The following is a 21680-nucleotide window of genomic DNA, read 5'->3' on the forward strand; positions in this document are numbered from 1 at the left end:
GTGTGTAGGGTATATGTGCGGGGGGGCGGGGGACCGCGAGCGGGGGGCGGGAATGTGGTCTGCTGGAAAAATGTAAAAAAAAAATAAATCGGCTCCAAACCCCCAACCCCGTGTCCGTGAGCCAATTCTGGCAAGGTGAAGGCTGGGGGGGGGGGGGGGGGGACGGACGCGGCTGGCTCCCGCCCACCCGCAAGGCCACCGCGGAGTTTGACCGCCGGGCGGGGCTGGGGTGTAGGTGTGGCGGGTGTGCTGGGGGGTCTCGGGAGGAGGGGGCAGTCACCCGGGGCGGGGTGGCGCGCGCCGCACAGGAGTGCGCCCCGGCGCGTGCGGGTCTGGGGGCACCGTGTCCCGGCTCACGCTGCGGGCGGTGCCGGGGCGGGTGCGTGTGTGCACCCTTCACGCGGCGGGGAACTGACTCAAAGTCAAACACTCCCAGACAGCTGCGGCGTGGCCGCCCGCCCGAGGGGGCGGACGCGAGCCCCTCCAGCGGCGCCGCGGTGAGAACGGAGCTCCCGCCCGCTCCAGGCCTCCCCCAGCCAGCCGCTGGGGGCCGCGGCGCCGCTCCCAGAGTTCTGGACCCCAGGCTCTGGAGGGTTTAAGGCTGGGGTCGTCTCCCTGCTCGAGTTGCCTGCTGCAGTACCTTACTAGAACCCACCGCTGAGAGGACGGGGGGAGCAGAACTTGAGCGCCAGAGGCCTGAGCCCCGCTTTCCTTCCGGCCAGCACCCCCCCCCCCCCCCCCGCAACTCGGTGCACTCACATGGCGTCGGAAAGAAGTCCCTGGGGGCTTATTAACGACACAGGCCGGCAAAAAACAAGCACTGCCCCGAATTCCAGCCCTGGTGGAGAAAAAGTCCAAAGGAGGCAGCCGGGCAGGGCAAAGGGGACCTGGGAAGGTAAAGAAGTCTTGGGGAGACCCAGGCCGCTGGAGACATCTCAATCACCAAGGCCCGGATTAGGGAGGGGTGCTGTGGATGGAGGAGACAAATTCTTGTCCTAGTGGCCCTGCTCAGGGAGGTGTGAGTGCCGTTGGACCAGAGGTGGGGACTATACCTCTGAGAGCCACAGGGGCCCCACTCTGCCAGCAGCTACTCAGTACTGGGAAAGCCAGGTGCCACCTCTGACTCCCAGTCGAAGCCTGATGCCAGACCAGGGCTGCAGCATCTGAAACGCATAGCAGCACGCGTGGAGTGCGTCCAGTTCTCTCTAAGACTCCGTGGTGACCCTGACCTTCTCAAGACTTTGTGTCCCACTGCTTAAGTACTGCAAGAGGTTGGCTCTCCTCTTCAGCTTTGGTTTATGTGTTTATTTTAAAAATCATATTTCAAAGTAGAGAGCCCCAGCGCAGCCCCAGTGCAGGCCCTCCCTGGAGCTCGGGGTTCAGGTACCTTACTGGAATCCCGGGCAGGAGGCCTCTCACACTGCCTCCATCTCAGCTGAGGGAAGAAAAACCAAATGCCTTCTCCTGGGGGTCTTTAGCGGGGATGGAGGAGAGTGCAAGGGTTCAGTTTCTTACATCACTCTCAGACCCACGTCTTCACTTTGGTCCCCCCTGCCATTGCTGCCTAGGCCAAGACTGAGCACACCATCCTGGGCTGCTTCACAAAACTCCTGTGATAGCTTCCCAAAGCCAGTGGCAGTGGCCTTCAAATTGGGTGCCCAAGAGGTCCACTGGGATGTGGAAAGAAAGTAGGAGAAATCTTATTTCTGTTTACTTTGTCATCCTTTACCAGGTTTACGTATGTCTATGGTGTAGGACTGTATTTGCACATTAGTATAATACATAATTTGTGAGTGGATGCATATATCTATTTCATGAGTGCCTTTTACTGAAGAGGGTATGGAATCAGAAACGTTTGGAGAGGAATGTCCAGAGTGCAGACCTGAACCACTTAATTGGCCCTTCACTCCCTGGCCTCCCCTGTCTTTCTGGCTTCATTATCTAATATTCTTCCCCTGTCCTCCTCCCCTCCCCATGCCTCCCGTGACATCATTGCTCTGCTGCCACTCAACTTCCAGTTGCTGGAACATGCCCTGTGTTTTCACATCTGCAGCCCTGGCAGTCCTCTGACGGCCCGTCCTTCCTCGAGCACCTGCAATTTCAGGTGCCCCCATCTCCTCTTTGAAGCTTCCCCTGATGCTTGCAATGCCCAGAGTGCTCTACAGGTGCCGGTAATTGCCTAAGTCACTCGACTGTGGTCATCCGTTTAAGTTGCCAATGCATTTGTCTACACTCTAAGCCCCCTGAGGGCGACTCAGGTCTTGGTCGTATCTACATCCAGCATAGATTGAGGTCGATTTACCCTGCCACAGAGGGGGACAACCCAGGCCCAGTGAGGTTAATCAGTCTTCACAAGGTCAGGTCTGCTGACCCCACTAATCAGCTTGAGCCTCCTAATCCAGCGCCAGCAGGAACCTCAGGATAGACAGTGGTGGCTTGGGAGAGCTGGCGGGGCCATTTTGGCCTCCTCTGCAGACTCGGCCCGGGAGGGGATGGGGCGGTTGAGCCATGTGCACCACCCTCTTCCTGCTTAGCACCTTGGCCATGCTCTGGCGCCGCCGATTCGCCAACCGGGTCCAACCGTGAGAAACTGACTAGGCCATGGGCTGGGGTGCGGGGAGAACCACGGGGCTGGGCTACAGCAGAGCTGAAGGTGGCCAGGGGCTGCCTGGACCTCCCGGGAGGCTTGGGAGGGATTTGCAAGAAATCCCTGAGGGTCTCCCCCACAGAGCAGGGGGAACTTGGAGCTCTTTAAAGACACTGGCTGCAGCCTGCAGTCCCACAGCCCAGTGTGGCTAAATCTTGCAGAAAAGCGGGAGAAGAGGTCTGGGGTCTGAGCGCTGCCCACAGCGCTTCCTGCCTGTTCTTCCCTCCCACAGAGAGCCCAGCGGAGTGGATGGGGCAGTTACAGGCAGCAGCACGGAAACAGACCTCCAGTCCTCGGGCAGGTAAGGAAGAGGGGAGTCTGGGGTGGAGGAGGGAGGGTGCTGCCAAGGAAGGTGCTGCTGTCCCCTGACCCTGTCTGTGATGAGCAGGGGTGTATGCTGGCCCTCGCCCCAGCTACCCTGTTCCCTGTATGCCTGGTGGGCATGCTGAATGTATTCTTCAGTTGGGAATGGGAGCCCCCAGCCTCTCTGGACCAAAGCTGCTCTGCCTTGCTTGTCTGAGTGCAGGGTGGTCCCCAGGGTCCCTTCTGTCAGAAGGAAGGCTCAGGGGCAGTGGAGAGAGGGATGAGGCAGACGCAGCTCAGCGTTGCCTTGCTCGTCTTCCCTCCCCCCTCCCTCTCCCACTGCCCCCGCCCAGCCTCAGCGGCTCCACTGCCTGAGCCTCCAGCAGGATTCGCTGTCCAGGCCCCAATAGGAGGCGCAGGAGAAGCATGACATCATCGGCACTGAGCGCCATTGGCTGGGCAGCCCCTGCGGGCAGGACACTGTCTCCAGTGGCCAGAAAGTTAACTCTTCCCTAGGTGGAAGCCATGTGGCCTTTACGAGGGGTGAAGTTTTGGGAACTTAAAGACTTTTCTTTCCCTGGGTGACCAGTGTCCTTTGATGATAGAGGCACCTTTGCCCCCCTCAAATACTGAAAAATAAACAAATGCTTATTAAGAACGTACTGTTTGAAGTGTTCCTTTATGCCTATGGACCCAGCTAGTGCCGAAGCTCTATCTGAAGAGTGACATTCTCCCCTGCAGGAGTGTCTACCAGCTCCCCGGCGCTGCTTCTCTAGCTCCTAGTGAAGCAAAGAGCGTAGTTCCTAGTGAAACAAAGAGTGTGGCGCACTCGGCTCGGACCCCTGGAAGGAGGGTGTCTGCCCGCAGGGCTCAGAAGGCTGAGTCAGCATGCATGCATCCTGTGCACCCCACGAATCTCTCAGGGTGGGGCACTTGCCTGCCATGTGTGCCCCTTGCTATGTGGAGACTGGCAGGCTGAGAGAACCTGAGGATTTCTCTATGTCTCTGCCCCGGATTTCTCAGTCCAGGGATTCCCCCAGGTTCTGAATGTCACAAGTCCCACGGGGAAGCCCTGGGTGTGTGCGGGGGAACAGAGGCATTTCTGTCATGCCCTTCCTCCACATCTAGGCTAGCTGAGATGGTCACAAAAGTGCCTAATTACTACTACTAGTGCAATGGGCTGGCATATTTAAATGACCATCCCTGGGCCTCCCACAGAGGAGGCCCTCAAATGCCAAGTGGTCCTCACTGTTGAGTTTGGATCTAGATTTGGGCAGCCAGAGTTTAAATCCTGGCTCCCCTCTTACTAACTGAGAGACTTGGGGCAAATTATGTAACTTTTTACCTGTGTGGAAACTGGGATTCCTAAGAGAGTGGTTGCGAGGGTTTTGTGAGGTTTAACTGAGTGTGTGTGAAGCAGTGGGCACAGAGTGACCACTCAGTGCAGGCTGGCTCTTCTCTCGTTGGGATCTGACACTTGACCCGTCTTTACTCACCCCCAGTCTCAATAGCCTTGAAGGGTTGGGAGGACAACTGCTTCTATCTCTTGTTAACGGCCAGGGCAGGGAGACGTAAATTCCTTGCTCAAGGTCATCCATGCAATTTGTGGCTGACGTGGGACTGACAGGTCCCTGACTTCAGGCAGTCCATCTCCTCTATGTGAAATGGGCCTGGACCTCCTGTCGGGAAATGAAAGGCCAAATCTGGGACCATCTGGCCAGGCCTGGCCTGGTGTGGCCCAGCCAGAAGGAAGCAGTTGCCTATTAACTCCTTGGAACCCAGTTAACTAGAAAAACTGGCTTACCATTTAACACCTCCTGCTGATGGTGGCTGCCATGGAGGGCGGGCCCAGGGTGATGGTAGGGGTGAAACGTCTGCTCGCCAACTCCACAGTCATAAATTCCAACTTTACGGTTCCTTGGGTGCTCCTGCCCCTTGCGGTGGGGTGAACTGCTAGGCACGGGGTGGAGGAAGAAGTCCGGAAACACGGGAAGGCCATCCTCTCCAGTTCTCCGTCTCCTGTGCTTTCTCTGTTTAGGGAGAAAGAGCCCCTGAAGTAAGCCCTCACCTCTGCAGGCCGAGCTCAGCCCAGGGACCGGGATCAGCTGCGAGGCAAGCGGGGCAGGGCCGGGAGCCCGGGAGGGCAGAGGGCAAGGCTCGGGACAAGGAAGGAAGGATATGTAAGGCCTGGCCACGGGGGAGCAGAGCAGGCCATCTTCAGCTCTGTGATCATCGACAGAGGTGAGGAGTGGGAGGTGGACTCCTTCCATGAGCCCCTACCTTGAGCCTGTTCTGTTCCAGGCTGCGGGCGCAAGGTTAGTTTTCAGAGAACCACGTGTGATCTTTAGAGCATTTTCTAGACTTGGGATAAGGCAGTGGTTACGCTGGGGGACTGAGGGCAGTGCTAGAGAACTTCCAAGGGAGAAGTGGTGTTCTGCAACATCCGCTCTGCAACAGCAGCCCCCACCTTGGCATGGGAGAAAGTGCCGATCTGGTCTGGTTTTCTTTTCAGCTCAAGTCCTGGTTTGCCCCCTACCCCAGAAGGATGCTGTGGTGGAAGAGGCAGGAGCAAGAGGGAGAATGGGAAAAAGAGGCAATCGAGAAGGTAGGCTCCTCGCCTCAGCCCCTGCCGGTCCTGCTTCTCCCCAGGCCCTGGCTGCCGGGCTCCTGCAGCAAGGCCTGGCCAGGGCAGGCAGGAGGGACAGAGGTGCTCATTGCTCTGGGACAGGCTCCCATCCTCTGAGTTCCTGAGGCTCATCTGAGGCAGCCCCAGAGAGAGGGACTGGGTGGGATGCACCAGGTTAACTCTGGGCCAGCGCAGCACCCCAGGAGACGGGGAGGAACAAACAGGGGCGAGGAGACTCCAGAACCGAGGGGCAGCTGGGAGCTTGTGTTTACTAAGGAAGGGCTCCCATTCATTCTCTAGTCTAATCCTCGCCACAGTAATACACGGACACTGGACATGTTATGCACATTTCAGAAACGAGAAGCACAGAGGGAGGTTAACTAACTTGCCCGGCATCGCCCGTCTGGTAAGTGGGGGACCCCAGGCTCATATGGAGGCTGCAGAACCCATGTTCTTAGCCTGAAACCACCTGGAAGTTTGCAGGTGACAGAAGGGGTTTCACTGGCCTGGCCACCTGTTGTGGCAGCTCTGGAGCTATCCCGTTAAACCTTGGCTTGTGGTCCAGGGCAGTGCGGTGTCAGTCTGTGGTGGTGGCACTCACTTCCTGTGGCATTTGCCTCTCCCTGGTCCCCAGAGCTCACCCTGTCACTGGCTGCTCTGCTGAGATTATCAGTAAGAAATGCCAGTTGGATCTGTGACATGTCTGCCTGTGGCTGGATGGAAGCAACCTACAGCTTGTCCTCTGTGTTTTCTGTGTGTGTGTGCGCGCGTGCGTGTGTTCCAAATGGGCAGTAGCATGTGGGAAGGGAAAAAGCATGACACTTGTTTTTGTCAATCTGCTGACTGCTCAGTAACAGCGGCGCAGCCTCTTTGCCCCCAGCTGCTCTGCCAGTTCTCTCTCTTTACAATCCTGCCCGATCTGGAGCAGAGATAAAAGCAGATTTCCGCTTCTGCTCCCTGAGATCCAGGCGCAGACCCTGCAGGCAGCTGCTCCGACTGTCTCACAGCCATTCATCTTCCAAAGCCCCCCGCCCCCCACATGCACGTGCATCTCTCCATCCCATCCAGCTCCCTCTTCCCACTCAGTGGCCAGGTCCGTGCCTGGCTGGCCCCTGCCCCTGACTTTCAGGAAGCAGGACATGGAGGAGTTCTCTAGACAGCAGCCCCGCAGCCACCACTCCACATCCGAGGGAAGGAGGGGAGGGTGAGATGCAGATTGAGGGAACCCACTCTGAAGCCAGGGGGCGGAGGCTGTACCCTGCGAGGAGCCTGGCAGTTCTGTGGGAGCCTCGCTAAGTAGGGCAGGGCGGAGGCAGAGGAAGGGTCGCACCAGGGGAAGGAGCTCTGTGCTGGAAGCGCGTCCAAGCCCCACTGCCCACTTGACACGGGCCATGAGTTTGTGACCACCTGTCTCAACTCCTGTCAGCCTGTCTGTCTCCTGGGAGGCATGGGCCTTCCTGGTGACAGGACTGACAGGCTGGGGGCCAGAGGGCACTGTTCCTGAGCCCCAGTCTGTGTCCCCCGATCCTATCTGCATTCATTCTCTAATCTATTTGCCATGTTCCTGTCACTTCATCCTTGCCGCTGCTCTCTGCCTTTTCCAAGTTGCCTGTCTCCTTCCACTGGTCCGAGGAATTGTCAGGCCAAGGTCACCGAGCTGTACCGGGGCTGGCTCACAGCCCAGACACACATCCACAAAGTGACACCCCTTTGCAGCACTGTTCTAAGAACCTGCTCAGGAGACCATGGCTCCTCCAAGGATCTGTTCCGGGTGAAGGGAGGGAAAGCGAGAGGAAGGGGCTGCTGGCAACGGGGGGATGTGTCTGCCCGGGCTTGGAGGTGCCTGGGCCCTGGCAGCTGGGGTGCCATGTGGGCTGGGAGGGAGGGGCTCTCTCCCCAGGGAGCAGGCTGGCTTTGGTGGGAGCAGATTGTGTTTACACCTTCCCCACACACACAGCCCCCGCTCGCAGCTTATTCCCGGGGCTCCCCCACCCAGGGCTCTCTGCACAATCTGCGCATCTGCAGCTCCTGCTGCAGAAAGTTGCCGCCCTCGGCCTAGAACTCCTCTACAGAAGGCTGCCTGGGACCAAGGCGCCCCTTCCTCGGCCCACTATCTCCCATCCCGGGGACTGGCGTGGAGCCCATGGCGGGGGCGGGCCCAATGTCCCCGTGAAGCTGAGTCCTCCCTTCCCATTTCCTTGGTAAAAGCTGCTGTTTGAAAACGGGAGCAGGAAAGTTCAGGGGCTTGGGAGACTGACCATAATAGGAGGGAGGGGATTAAGGGCAACTGGAGAGACAGAGCTGAGGCTGAGGCTGGGTCAGTCCTGGTCCAGGGTGCTGGCTGTTATGAAATAACCATAAAGAGTCTAAGAGCAGGGAGGCCAGAGCCAGAGCACTGGATTGGAATTTTGACTCCACCACCACTTCCTACCTCTGTGGCCTTGGGTAGGTTACTGAACATCTCTGTGCCTTAATTTGATCATCTATAAGATGGCGGTAACAGCAAACCTATCTTACAGAGTTACTAGACAGGTTAAATTAGGTAATGTGTGTAATGTGCTTAGCAGGCTTAGTTAAGTGTTCACTCTATGCGAGCTGCTGTGACTGTTTGTGAACTGTTACTGAACAATTAGTAATTTCAGAACAATGAGTAGAGGCCCTCGCTTCCTCACCCCGTGGCCCTTCCTGCTCGGTCTTTCCACATACTCACGAGGTGGGCAATGGGCAGTTTGAGACAAACTAGAGGACAGCAGAGCAGGGACTGCTAGGTGGGGGCACCTAGTAAGACCCAGCACCAGTAAGACTGTACGAGAAGGCACCACCATTGCCTCTGTTGGCCCGACCCCTGCCCCAAGCTCCACTGGGGGTCATGGCCTGGACACCTGCCCCCTCACTGGCTCTGTGTCCCCGAATGAATCTCAGCTCCTCAGGAAGACAGGAGGTGCCTGCCCCGATGCTTTTCCATCCTCCGTCTGAATGCTAATCTCTCTGCTGGTGGGAGCCTGAGTGACAGGGAAGGCTGCTCTGAGCTGCAGGGCGGCCAAGGGCAGCAGCCAGGAGCAGGGGGTGCTGCTGTCTGCTACTTCTGGGGCTGAGACTCAGGGTAGCTGCCAGTCTTTCCTGGAGATTGGAACATGACCAGAGAGCTAATGAGGTGGCGTGGCGGGGGGGGGGGGGGGGGGGCAAGGGAAGCAGCTGTAGCAGCTGCAGCAGCTGCCACTATCCTGCGTCACCTTAGGATGCAGCTGCGACTGCGGGGAGTACCAGCCCATCCCAAATGGTGTGGTGTGTGTGTGGCAGGGCGGTCTTGGGCCAGGGCATACAGCAGAGGCCCTGGTCCAAGATGAGGTGGGCATGGTGCCTGATCTGAGGCAGGCACGATGGCACCAGAGTAGGGTACCCCACTGGTCCCGCAGGCCCCCAGGGCCCCTCTGAAGGGGCCTCACTGGTAGGAAGAAGCTCAAGACCTTGAGCTAGAGGAAAGTCACGCTTCCTTGGGAGCCTTGAAAGGGAACGGCCAAGTGGCTTACACTAATATAATGATAATATGATTAATAATGGCTAACATGTTTCAAACACCAATCATGTGCTGGGCACTGTGCCATGCGCTTTATTTATAAGCCTTGTCTGGTTTACGAGGCAGGAACTGTTGTTATCCTCATTTACCCAACACGGAAAGTGAAGTTCACAGAACCTGCTCAAGGTCACCCACAGCTGGTAGTGAAGCCAGGACCTGCGCCTGGGCAACGTAAGGCCTAAGCGCATGAAGCTGTTGGGGCAAGGAGGACCTCAGCCTGGAGTCGCAGGCTGTGAGGAGATCCCGGGTGTGACCCGTTTGCCGCAGCACAAGGAAGGAGAGCTGGGCCCCACCCGCACTGCCCTTGCAGGTGGGCCAGGTGGGCCAGGTGGGCCAGGGCTATTCCACTGCTCTCTTCAGGAACTCATCATTCAAGAGCAGACCAGACTCTGGGCCCCGAAAGGCTAGTCCTTGTCTGCCAGGTGAGGGGAGTGAAGAGAGCTGCCTCTCCAGGATCTGTCATCCCCCTCAGGAAGGAAGCAGTGGCCACTGGCAGGGGTGACACACAGTGAAGTCATCACTCACAGCCACTGCCACTGCCACTCTGTTGCCTCCTTCAACCAGGGACAGAGCCCCAGGGAGAGGAGAGGATGGCAGCCAGCAGCCCAGCTGGAGATGCCAGAGCTTGAGGAGGAAGGCTTTGTTTGTTTTTGCAGGTGGAGGGCACAGGGCATGGGGACCAAGGAGGTGGCTTCAGGAGGGACCCACTGACTTAAGCTGGGAAACAAGTCCTTGCACCTAAGGACTACAGACCCTCTCTGTGGGATACCATGCCCCCTAGTGGGGATGAAGTCTAGAGGGTGGCTGAGAAAATTAAAACAAAAGGAAGATTTACTGGCCGACTATGACCTATGAACCTGAGTAGGAATGGCCAGTCCTGTCCCTATGTGAACACACACACACACACACACACGATACCATATGCAGAAGCCACCTGAACTCAGCATTAAAAGAAATTATTTAACTCACTCACTTGGTCATTTAACAGGCATGCGCTGGGAGCCTCCAATGTGCCCATCCAGCATTAGGTGTTGGGAGCGATACAGCGATGGGAGACAGTGCCTGCCCTGCCAGCCAGCACAGCAGTGAGATCCGGCCTAGGAAGCCCAGTGCTGCCAGCTCAGCCGTGGCCTGCTCCTCTGGCCTTCCCTTCTCTGGACCTCCGTTTCCCCATTTAATAAGCATGTGTTGAACCCAGGTGGGCTGGTGCTGAGGACATAAAGGACTAATGACCATCCTCAGGAAAAGAACTGTCTACTAAAATGAAGGGGATGGACCAGATGGCCTCCACGGGCCCCCGAGATCCTCCCAATCAAAAGAGACTAAAATGGACTGTGTTTGGAGGTGCTAACAAAGACTCGCCCACTCAGCAAACATTTATGGGGTGCCCATGTGCCGGGTACTGTGGATACAGAAATGAATTAAGACTTCCTGCCACAAACGACCAGAAAACTGGGCAAATCTAAGAAACAGACACTTGACAATGGGCAGCACCCAGGACAGGGACCCCACGCCTGCCTCGGATAGTCCCCTGCCTGTGTCCTGGGGAGGGGACACCAGGCAGACCATGGTGGCCTCACTAACGTAAGGAGACAAGATCAGAGTTCCAGACAGTGTGGTGTTCCTAAGGATATATACACAGATTAAAGGGATCCAGAAATAGACACAAGGAAAGTGATTCAGTGGAGAAAGAAAAGTCCTATCAACAGAATACAGGAAGCACTAACTGTAAAAGAAAGACAGATAAATTTGACTTTATCAAAATTCTTGGAAAGACTAGGAAAAAAATATTTGCCAGGCAAATATCTGTGAAAGGACCTGGATCCAGAATATATAAAGAACTTTTACACCTCAATAATAAGAAGACAGCTCAATAAGAAAAAAGGAGGGTTTTAATAGCTATTTCACAAAAAGCATACATATGGCCAATAAACACATAGAAAGACACTCAATGTTATAAATCATTAGGGAAATGCAAATCAAAACCACAACAAGATATGACTACACACCCACCAGAATGGTTAAAATTAAAGACTGACCATACTGGTGTTGTTGAGGATGTGGAGCAACCGTAACCCTGGAACGCGTGGCTGGGGGGATGGAAGGAGTTACAACCACATGGGAAAGGAGTTTGGTAGTTTCCTATGAAGTGATCCAAGAGAAATGAAAACTTACATCCAAGAAAAGGTCTGCACCAAAATGTTCACAGCAGCTTTATTATAATAGCTGCAAACCAGAAACCACCCAAAGCTCCATCAACACGTGGCAGGACAGACACACTGTGGTCTGTTCATATGATGGACTAATATTCAGCAATAAAGAAGAAATGAACTCCTGATGTAAGCCACCGCATGGTAACGGAGGGAAGCCAGACACCAAAGCGCACCTACTGTATGAATCTGTGGATATGAAATTCCAGAACACACAAAACTAACTACAGACCACTCATACGAGGAATTTAAAATTATGGACTAAGAACAGTTTAGTGGCTACCAAGGGAAAGGTGGGGTGGGGGCTGGGCAGAAAGGGTGAAGTGGTGCACCTACAACACGAGTGACAAACATTAATGTACAACTGAAATTTCACCAGATTGTAACCTATCATTAACTCAAAAAAAAAAAAAAAAAACTAACTACAGAGACGGAAAGCAGACCACTGGTTGCCCGGGGCCAGGGCTGGACGTGGAGACTGTCTGTGGAAGGGCGTGAAGGTGCTTTTGGGGTGATGGAAATGTTCTGAAATCAGGATTGGGGTTGTCGTTGCGTGGGTATGTGCGTTTCTTTGACTGCCGCACTGTACAGCTTACCTGGATTCACTTTACAGTATGTGAATTATACCTCAACAAAGATGAGTTAAAGAGTAAAAAACCAGCAAGAATGAAGACCTGACTCTTGTCTTGCTCACAGTCTAGTGGAAAAGCCAGACATGAAAACAAGTGTAAAACAGTGGACGTTACCAGGCCAGCCATGCGTAGCGTAACGGCGGGAATATGTTCTGAGGAATGCGTCATTAGGCGATTTCATCGTTGTGCGGACATCACAGAGTGCACTTACACAAACCTAGATGGTGTAGCCCACTCCACACCTAGGCTGTATGGTACTAACCTTATGGGACCGCAGTTGTAGATGTCGCCCAACGCTGACTGAAACGTCATTATGCGGCGCATGACTATATGCTGAAATAACAAGAGTCCCGTTTACTGAGTGCTTCCCTTGTGCCAGGCACATGCTAAGGGCTTTGCATGCATGATCACCCTCAGGTTACTGATAAGGAAATCAGGCTTAGAGAGAGATTCGCTGCCCGAGGTTACTCAGCTCCACTCAGCAGAGCCGGCCTTGTTGCAGGGCAGGTGCTAAACCGGCCTGCCACAGGCACACTGAAGAAAGTCCAGGGACTGTTCTGGCATCTCAGCTAGACTTTGCAGAGAAGGGACTGAAGTGCGGGCTGGGATTTGCTGAGCAGAGGAGAGGACGAGGGGAAGGGAATTTCAAGGTGAAGAGAGCAAACAACACGAGCAAAGGTGTGCAACAGTTGGGAGCAGGCGGGGCTTCTGAGAACAGAGATGCGTCCAGACAGCAGAAGAGGTCAATGGAATGTTACATATTCTTCCAGTTCACTTATTTTTATGTTTTTAAAATCCATTTTTAAGTAATATAATTTTACGAGAGGCAAGAGCTCTGCACAGCAGGCAAGTGAAATGTGCGCTACTGGTAAACCCAGGAAAGAAGCCACTGCAACCCCAAGGGCGTCTATTCTCATTAAAGAGGGTACTCATCGTTATATTTCTCCTGGAGAGAATTAAAGCCACATTCAAGGATCCTGATTTCTGCTAAATGGGACTTGTGGCACTTTTTCATGGTCCTGAGAAATCACAGAAGAAAACTCCTCTGTGCTTTCATGATGGGCTTCCTAGCTGGATGAATTAAAATCACTGAAATTAAGCCAAACACGTTCCACTGTCATAGTGTATTTTTTCAGGAAACCCAGCACAGTGGTTAAGACCAGAGGTTTGGAGACTGGGTTGTCTGAGTTCAGATCTCAGTGCTTCCACTTGCTAATTGCTTTCCCTGTTCTGCGCTTTGGCTGAAAGACGGGGGATAGTAACAGTGCTCTTGTGAGAATCAAGTGAGTTAGCACATAAAAGGGGCCTAGGCTCATCACATTTTATACAGTAAAAATGTACAGCTTTTCGTATGTCAAGCAGACCTCAATAAAGTGGTTTAAAAAAAGAGGTGTGTAGAGAAGTGTCTGGAAAGGAGTAAATATTTCATATACACTAGCTGTTATTTTTTGAGAAGGGTAACCTGCACACATCAGTTCATTTTCTTTATTTTGCCATGGCCCATTCTTCCAGGGAATTATTAGTAATGGAAAAAAAAGCTTCGCGAAATACCGATCATATCATTTAGGATGATTTTGACTCTAACAGAACATTCAACTTAAGAAAGCTTAAACAGGAAGGAGATTTCTCTTTTAAATGTCACATTCTGTATTGCACTGAAACTAAGATGCCATTGCTCAGAAGATGCATCCCACATTCAGAAATATTAAAATGTAAAAATAGATGTGTTTCCAATCAAAACAAAAGGTCTGAAGGTGGGGAGCTTCAGGACTGGTTAGGCCTCGGTTCAAAAGCATCATCAAGGACTCGCTCTTTCTTCTTTCTGCTCTGCCATCGCAGACCTTCGGCTCTTGCTTTGAAGCAAGCCTCACAGATGCAAGAAGGCTGCAGCAGTCTCAAGCATCGCATCTTCATGATGTCCCAAAGCCAGAAGAGAGGCTGTTGTTTTTAAAAACAAGAAAACTTTCCCAAACTTAGCAGAATTGCATCACAGACTTTTTCCTAGAACAATTCCCGGCAAAGGGAAGAGATTTTTCTTACGGGTCTGGTGCAGACTAACCAAGATTAGCCCCTTAGGGCTGTGGAGGGGCTTGCCTCCCCTGAAGCGCACAGCTGCCCAGCAGTGCTCTCTGTGTAAGACAGAGGAAGAACAGCCGCAGCCTGGCAGCTAACAGTGCTGGCCGTCGGATGAACTTCCGGTGAAGGCCTGGGGCAGCTGCTCCCGATGTAAGCGGCCAACTGCCTGGGACATACCTACCCTCCTTCATGGTCTTCCTAATAAAATTAAAGAGTCCTTTCCAGGTTAAGAAATGAACTTCAATATTGCAAAGACTGTTTTCTGTTCTGTGGGTTTCCATACCATGTCTTAGACCCTGTCATGAACGGAACCCAGGGAGCTGGCCACCTGAACACAGCAGGAAAGCTGGCTGGATCTCCCCTTTGCACTCAGAGCCAGGTCCCTGGACAGCAGGGGACTCCTGCCCTGTTCAGCTTGTGATCTACTTCCGTCACTTAGCACTAGACTGTGTCACTCTTTCCATTCAATAAATATAATTCCACCGTACATAAAACTCAAATGTCCTAGACCTCACCAGCAATGAGGGCAAATGAAATCACAACGACATTTATACTTCAGTGCCAGCAGCTCTGAGCCCTTGCCTACTCGTTCAGGAATTCTGATGCATTCCTGGAAGTCTCTCCCAGTTATTTCTGGATTGCCTAAGCAGTGTACCTGACATGTGCTCAGGCACGTGGCCTCCCACTGCGTTTTGCTCTGGCCTCTTGGCCACTGCCCAGCAGCCCATGACACCCCATCCGCCGTGAGCCTGCTGCTGTTCCCCTAAGTGCCAGGCAGGCGTAAAAGCTACACTGTGGCTTACAGCACTGTGGCCCTTCTGGAGCTGTGAAGAATGGCTCTCACCGCATACTGGGTGGCAACCTAGTCTGGGACCCAGGAGAGCCCTGCTGGGGCCCTGCCTCACAGTCCTTCACGGAGCAGCTCTCGTAGCCTCTTATCCTCACTCTTCCTGCCACAAAGGGGCTCTTTCATTCCTTCTACAACTTCATCCCTAACCACCCCTGCAAACACACAAAACCCCTCTTCCCGCCCCTTCCTGCCTCCCTCAAACCCAAAGCCCTTACATACACAGGGAGTTATATAGATACAGGGCAGGACAACTTAGTGGTAAAAGCACGGACTTTACAGGCTGGGGTCAAACCCTGCTCCACCAGTTACTAGTTGTGTGAATTCGGGCAAGTTACCTAATCTCTCGACGCTTCCATTTCCTCATGTGTAAAGTGAGGACAGCGATAGTGCACTTCACTGTGCAGTGGCGGGGAGGAAAAGAATGAATACACGGAAGGTCGTCAAGCAGTGCTGGCACATACTAAGTGAGGTCTGAGCTGTCGTTACTGCAACAGGTCACCCGCCTACCAGCTTCACAAGGAGCTTTCGGCAAATTCCACACTTGAGATTCCCTCGACAAGTCAGAACGAAAGGCACCTAGTTTGCAGGCAGGGAACCCATTATTTTCTTTCGAGATTATACAAAATAAAAATTATATGAAATAAAATAGAGAAACTTAACACTTCATGCTAAGTGAGTCAATGATTATTTGAGTACTTACTGTGAGCAGAGGCAGCAGAGTACACAGCTAGGCACTGTGAGGAAATTAAAAAGGAAAAATAATAATTACAAGAGACTTCTGCCTTGAAGAGCTTACACTCAAGGGAGGCAAACAAAGGAATGCGGTAACTCGAAAAGAGGCACGTGCAACATATTACCATATACAGAATAATGCAAACCAGACGAAATGCCACCGGCTGATGAGAGTGGGGAGAGGGTAATGCAGAAAAGGCTTCGTGGTCTTGCAAATTGAAACCAATTTCCAAATAGACGTAAACTCTGGCCCTGACTCGAGTTGTTGTTTTGCCCAAAATTCAGCTCAAAAATGAAGCCAGGGTGGTTGCCAGAAAAATAACAGTGAGAAGCAGCAGTGGGTATTACATTATTCTCTGTTCTTTTCATACTTTAATTTCTTCTTTCCTCATGGGAATTAAAGCCACCCGGTGGGACCTGCGGCGAGGGGCTGACACCCGGGTTCCAGGGACTTGCGAGCCGCCGGGGCGTCCGGAGCCGGCCCGCGCTCTCGGGCGCCCTCTGCCGCCGCGCCCCGGCCTCACCGCTCTCGCCCCAACTTGAAAAGCAGCCGAGCGGGGGACCTCGAACAACTCCCCGGAATCTCCCCCGTTCTTCACGAACGCAACCAACTACTCCAAATGAAATCCGCAGAGCAATTAAGAACGAAATTCAGCTCGGCCTCGATTTTCTCATCCGTTCCCCGCATGAGGACCCCTCGAACTTTCTGCGCGCCCCTAGTCCCGGCCAGGAACAACCTGTGCCCTCAGTAGATAAATGACTGGCTGCAGCGCCCGTCCATCTTCCTTTTCTAACGCCCGTGGCTCTTCACAGATTAGGGTTCCTACCCTAGGCTCGCTACTGTCCCTGGCGGCGGCCACCATCTTACCCCTGGCTCCAGAGTCTAGCTGAGGACGCGACCGACCCCAGCACCGGTGTTTTGACTACATTTCCCATCAGCGTTTTCTCATCATCGCGAGAGTTCCGGCGAGACCGCCGAGAAGACTTGCGCGCAGGCGCAACCTCGCTCTCTCTCCGAGGCCGGCCGCGTGGCTGGAAGTCATGGCGCCTTATGTCTGGGCCATGCGCAGCGAGCTGTCACTGGCCTTTGGCGATGGCAAGGCTGCGGAGGTGGAGGGACGGGGTCTTCCTTGAACGGCGCTAGTACGTTTGGCCTCCCCCCCAGAGGCGAAACGGTGACGATAGGCCGGTCTCCGTCCTCATAGGGTGGTTGGGATTCGCTGAGATGCTGGGTGAGAAAAGGCTTCGTGAACTGCGCGAGTGTTGCCGATTGAGGGGAGGGAGCCCAGGCCCACCCTTGGCGTCGGAGGGCCCCTCCCGGGGGAGAGCGGTCCTTCCAACTTGCGCCGCCCGGTGCGCCGCACAGCCACGCGTGTCTCCCCGGTCCGCCCACGGGCAGGCTGACGGTGCGGTTCTTAATTCACATCGACAGTGTCGACGGCTGGGTGCTTGACTCCTCCTGGAGTGCCCGGAGGACGGCCCCGATCAGCAGTTTTATTTAGTTCACAGAGAGCAGTCATGGAATTGTGGACTTTGGAAAGCCGTCGTTTTACATGCTCACTTTTTTCTTTCCCCACAGGCCTTTCTTTGGCATCTGCAGAGACAATGAGAAGCAAACCTGCAGGTTCAAGCTTAAAAGTAATGAATGGAGCCCCGGCATGAGTAAGAATGGGAGCAGGCAGGACCTGGGTGGGCGCCGGCAATGGGAAAGCCAGGCAGTGTGAAGGCCTCTCAGTACGGTTCAAATTCTGTGAATACGTGTTGACCCCTAAGTTCAGTTAGGGTAAGAAATCGACCCAGAATCCTGAAAAGAGGAGGGTCTGTCCCAGTGTAATTGGCGCCGCTAGGTGTCAGTGTTTGAAACCAAAATGGATGCCACTGCATACAGGGATGAACGGGAGACTGGAAAATGAGTTTTGGTTGGCTGGGATTTAGAGGTGTTTGTTGCTGCTTGAGCCAAGGATGATTTAAAGTTATCCCTGTCTGAAGGGACATCTTTTGTGAGGAGTTCTGACTTGCTGAGGCTCAGCTTTTTAAATACCAATCTTGAGAATGAATACTTAAGATTGTTTCTGTTAGAATGAATTGTGTTATCCATATTTCTCTTTTAGATTAAAGGCGTTGGCTGTGGACTTTGAAAAAAGTCACGGGAAAACCATCATCTTAGGATGCTGGGTGTAAGGATCTTTGTGATGAAGTTTCTACAGATGGTGAGATTTTAGCTCTTTCACAGAAGTGCGTAGGTTGGGATCCCTCTAAGCATTGGTCTGTTAAGATTTCAAGGGTGTGAGGGTCTTCCAGGATTGTTACAGCACAGAGAAGGGAATTAGTACGGAACTCTTTGCTAGGCTCCTTGCCAAGTGGTCTCACAAAGAGTATTTTTTGCCACAACACTATGTGAGGTAGATATTTTCCCCACTCTGCTGCTGAGTGGATAAACTGAGGCTTAGAGTTCACTTGCCCAGAGTTACACAAGTAAGTTGCTTTTTTTAAGAGCCATAAAAATATGGCTAATTGATTTGTTTGGGGGGGCATTATTAATATTATTGTTACTTTTTTCAGCTTTATTGATATATAACTGAACAGCTAGTTAGATAGACCAGTGGTTCTCAACTGAGAGTAGAGGCTGCTAAGTATCCTGCAGTGCATGAGACAGCCCCTGTGTCAAAGAATTGTCCCCCAAAATGTCAGGAGAGCTGAGGTTGAAACCCTCTTAGACTCACTTGAGAGATCTGGGCTCTAGCCTCAGCCTCTTATCGGATCATGGCACCAGAGTCTTATTCTTCATTTGTGAAATAAATGAAGTTAGTGCTTTCAAACCTGGCTGTACATCAGAGCTACCTGCAGAGTTTAAAATAGATGCAGTCCTGGACCCCACCTGTGGCATGGATGAGAAGGACTCTGAAGTGGGGCCCGAGAATCGTGTAGCAGTTCAGGAGCGAGCATTTGGGAACGAGTAGATGATCTGATCTACTTTTAGCTCAGGGATTTTTATTACAGCAAGATTATAGTACTGGCTATTTTTAGGTATCTCTCAGGGTAGATTTATAATCCTCTCTTAGAAAACTGAAAGCCACATGCTTGCTCTGTAGGATCTTTTGTACACAGAGGTGAGTGAAGGAGAAGTGACCTTCTGTGATGTCGTTACCCCTTGGCATCAGGTACCTTCTGTGCAGCCGGCCTTCAGTGGCTTGCACTGTCTTGGGCATTTTACCAACACTAGAAAGAGGCTAGTATGCTCCATACTCAGCTGTCAGCCGCTTTGTACCGTGACAGACCTCGTCTTTAAAAGGGCAGGCACTGTCAGTGTCGGGTCTGGGATACTGGTACACCTAGGCACTAGATAGGAACAGTTTTTGCCTTTGAGGGAAAGCGCATTCTAGTAAAGTAGACAAGGTCGAAGGAGAGTTCTCAGGACGGAAGGAAAGCAGAATCTGGTAAGGAAAAAATAGTTTTATCAGTGCTGTTGGCTGGCAGATTGGTGGGAGCTGAGTCCATGATGATGTCGAGTTATCCCTGTCTGAAGGCAAAGAAAGGCCTTTCTGTGTGGAATTGGGATGTCTGAGACTCAGTTTCCCAAGTTTGCTTTATAGAAAATTGAGGCCTGATTTAGAAGCGAGCTATTTGAGAGAGAGGCGTGTCTATCTTCTTGAATAGGTTTTTCTTTCTCAGTTTCTCCTTGCCAGGGACAGTCTCAGCCACGATTTCTGAGGCTCCAAAGGATCCTCTGGAAGGAGACACTAGCTAGCCGCGTGGTGTCAGCTGCCCTGAGCCCGAAGTGGGACTTCGCTCGTGCATGTAATAGAGAGACCTGGAGTGGGCTTGGGTGGGATGTCCTTTTCGCTTCCGCTGCCCTGGACGAGGGTTGTGCTCAGTGGCAGGGAGACTGTAACGCAGGTTTGTCGTCTTTACCAGGTGTCTGCGGTGTGTGGGACAGAACTGAGCTGCTGCTTTGCCTGAAGCAGGTGCAAGGATTCCTCCTGTTGTTTGTAAGCTTTCTGTTCCCATCTTACACGTCCCTAAGAAGCCCCACAAGCCTGTGATGCTCAGTTATCCCTGTCTGAAGATCTCGACTGAGGGAAGACAATCTATTCTGAGGCTTAAGCGTTTGTCTTTTGCTCTTAAAAGAAGTGCAGGCTTTATAAGGGCTCGAATTGAGTGGACTCCAAAGGGAATTGCTCATACCCTGCTGAGACCCCAGTCGAGTGCATCATCCATCTGCAACTCGGAAGCCAGTGCTGTGGCTGCCCTGTCACGCTCTAAGCCCTTTGATTAATGGCTCTGAGGGTACAGGCTATAAGAGGTGGCAGAAACGGGCAAGTGGCCCAGATTCAGTTTATACTCTTATTGTGGAATGAAAGAGTGCTTGTCACATATTTCAGGGAAATGAATGTGCTCTCTGAAACCAACGGGAATGTAGAATGTTTGCCAGCTGTGGCAGTGAGAAAACTGAAGGGCTTTCTGACCTCTTGCCTCTGTGTGTGTGCTGACATTCGGGAAAGAAGAGGCACCAGGGCGCTAGCAGAGCTACTTGGTTTCCAGGTGCTTTGTTCACACCAGGGCCTCGGGCCTCTCAGCTTAGCTCAGTTCCTGTCTGAATGGCTGACTGTCACGGGGCTGCTCCTTGGACAGCAGAGGGCTCGGCTGGCATACGAGCAAGAAAGTAGCGAAGTGGCGCCGGGCAGGGAGGGCGTCTGGCTGTGTTCCCGTTCAAGTGTCAGTCTCGAAGTGGGCACAGGTTGCCTTTTCTGTTGAAATTGGGAGGTACGTGCAGGCTCTTTATGTTTAAGGTCATGTGTTTGGTCACCATGGAAGCTGTATTTGGGGTCAGATTTAATGATCCTGGAAACTGGCCACAGCAGCTTACAACCTGTAAGTCAAACCAGGTGAACGGAGGTGTCGGCAAGCGGGGGATCTCCTTCCTGGGTCAGAGTTGGCTTCAGTAGACTTGGCTGCTCTGCTGGACTCGAGAAAATCTTAGGTTTGACTTTGAAATTGTGACATCCAGAGGGGGGTTGAATATCAATGTCCCCAGTGCTCCATGGTGGTTCTCTCCTGGCCACTTTCCAGACACTCCTCCCTACTCCCCCCAAGCACTGCCTCCTGAAGAGGAGCTGTGCTGCCAGGTCTGCTGGGAGCCTCAGCAGCCTGTGTTGGAGCCGACTGGTCGTGCCTCCAGCACACCATAGGCCTAGCGGTCGGTTAGAACCAGTGTCTCTGATGGCCTTTTTCTCCTCTAAGGTAGTCTGTCCGTTAGATTGACACTTCGGTTTTGAGTCACTTGGTTGGCTGTTAGATCAAATGACTCTCCTTTGGCTTTACAGGTTGTCTCCCAGCGATGCCAGGCGGGATCGCACAGCCTCTGCTGCTAATTGCTCACACCTGTAAAATCAGCCCCCAAAAGGAGAATCACTTAGAGGGTTGTTTGCACTTCATCTTCACAAGTAGCCAAAGGATTCGAGTGACAGTGAGCTTATCCCAGAAGATCTTGGGTAGTTAGTGAAATTAGAGGAGAACTAACAATACTCAGAACTCCAGTTTGGGTGATCTGGGTACAACTCCTGTATTGGCGAGAATCAGTGATTGTAAATAGAAAGTAATTAATATGTACATGCTCTGTTGGGGGAGACTGAGGGGAAACAGGTGCTCAGCCTGGAAAAACATTTCTCAGTTCATTTCCTGTGAAGTCACTGTGTCTTAGGCTTAAATTTTGAAGCACAAATAAAATTGTAAAAAAATTGACTCACTGGTATCGTGGATTTCAGATAGACACCCACTTGTGAGAACAGTATTTTATTCTGTGACTCGGTAAACACATTTTTTTTTTTAAGATTTTATTTTTCCTCCTTCTCCCCAAAGCCCCCTGATACATTGTTGTATATTTTTAGTTGTGGATCCTTCTAGTTGTGACATGCCGCCTCAGTGTGGCCTGACGAGCGGTGCCATGTCTGCGCCCAGGATCCGAACTGGCAAAACGCTGGGCCGCTGAAGCGGAGCGCGTGAACTTAACCACTGGGCCACAGGGCT

General features: G+C 52.7%; 2 long non-coding RNA genes and 2 other non-coding genes across 12 annotated transcripts; 3 read left to right on the plus strand and 1 right to left on the minus strand.

Annotated features, from left to right (window-relative positions):
- Nucleotides 1-18: 18 nt before the first annotated feature.
- On the minus strand, nt 19-16565 carry LOC124246791 (uncharacterized). Of its 6 annotated transcripts, XR_006890601.1 has the most exons (5): nt 15779-16513; nt 15622-15655; nt 12258-15497; nt 4755-4980; nt 63-4629 (listed from the first exon to the last, which is right to left on the minus strand). It is a non-coding gene; the product is annotated as an uncharacterized LOC124246791 (long non-coding RNA). The 6 variants fall into 6 exon arrangements; XR_006890598.1 differs by adding an exon at nt 19-62 and having other exon boundaries at nt 760-4629; nt 12258-16513; XR_006890603.1 differs by lacking the exon at nt 15779-16513 and adding an exon at nt 16522-16565 and having other exon boundaries at nt 12258-15655.
- An 84-nt stretch (nt 16566-16649) lies between these two features.
- LOC124246790 (uncharacterized) lies at nt 16650-21395 on the plus strand. Of its 4 annotated transcripts, none has more exons than XR_006890595.1 (6): nt 16650-16796; nt 17233-17315; nt 17765-17863; nt 19326-19451; nt 19569-19642; nt 20978-21395. It is a non-coding gene; the product is annotated as an uncharacterized LOC124246790 (long non-coding RNA). The 4 variants fall into 4 exon arrangements; XR_006890596.1 differs by having other exon boundaries at nt 16657-16885; nt 19340-19451; XR_006890594.1 differs by having other exon boundaries at nt 16658-16885.
- Nucleotides 17605-17682, plus strand: LOC124248055 (small nucleolar RNA R38). Its single transcript, XR_006890936.1, has one exon. It is a non-coding gene; the product is annotated as a small nucleolar RNA R38 (small nucleolar RNA).
- LOC124248056 (small nucleolar RNA R38) lies at nt 19142-19225 on the plus strand. Its single transcript, XR_006890937.1, has one exon. It is a non-coding gene; the product is annotated as a small nucleolar RNA R38 (small nucleolar RNA).
- Nucleotides 21396-21680: the final 285 nt, after the last annotated feature.

Source organism: Equus quagga, chromosome 11, assembly GCF_021613505.1.
Source record: "Equus quagga isolate Etosha38 chromosome 11, UCLA_HA_Equagga_1.0, whole genome shotgun sequence".
Taxonomy (NCBI): domain Eukaryota; kingdom Metazoa; phylum Chordata; class Mammalia; order Perissodactyla; family Equidae; genus Equus; species Equus quagga.